We start from the raw sequence: 452 nt of genomic DNA, 5'->3' as shown, positions 1-452 counted from the left end.
TAGGAAATGTCTAATCCCATTTTGCTTTTTAGCCAAGTTTAGGAATATGCAGAGTCCGACTCCGTGCTCTCTGGCTTCTAGCATGTTCCGATGCGCGTCCGTTCGCAGGGAAGCCAGCGTGCAGCCTCTCCTTGAACCCCGTCACGCGCCGAGCTCCCGCGCGAGGCAGGAATAATACCTGGCAATATTTTCCCGGTCTTTATTATGAGATAGATTTCACGCCATGTTCTCGCGGAAATAAATTTACCTTTACAAGACACACTGCACAATGCAGGTGTCACCGTGGACAATGTGGCCCGGGCGTAATGGCGCACAATTGGGCTCCGGATGGTTTTACTTGATTCAGAATTACAGTATCGATGTCTTGCAACACTCGGCGGAGAAGAAAATGTAATCGCGGTTCGTTTTCCGCCTGACTCGCTACGGACGGCTTGGTGAAGATCGGCGGACAG

The sequence above is a fragment of the Penaeus monodon genome, chromosome 30 (assembly GCF_015228065.2).
Source record: "Penaeus monodon isolate SGIC_2016 chromosome 30, NSTDA_Pmon_1, whole genome shotgun sequence".
Taxonomy (NCBI): domain Eukaryota; kingdom Metazoa; phylum Arthropoda; class Malacostraca; order Decapoda; family Penaeidae; genus Penaeus; species Penaeus monodon.
The sequence above is the reverse complement of the archived record's forward strand: the minus strand, read 5'-3'. Positions refer to the sequence as shown.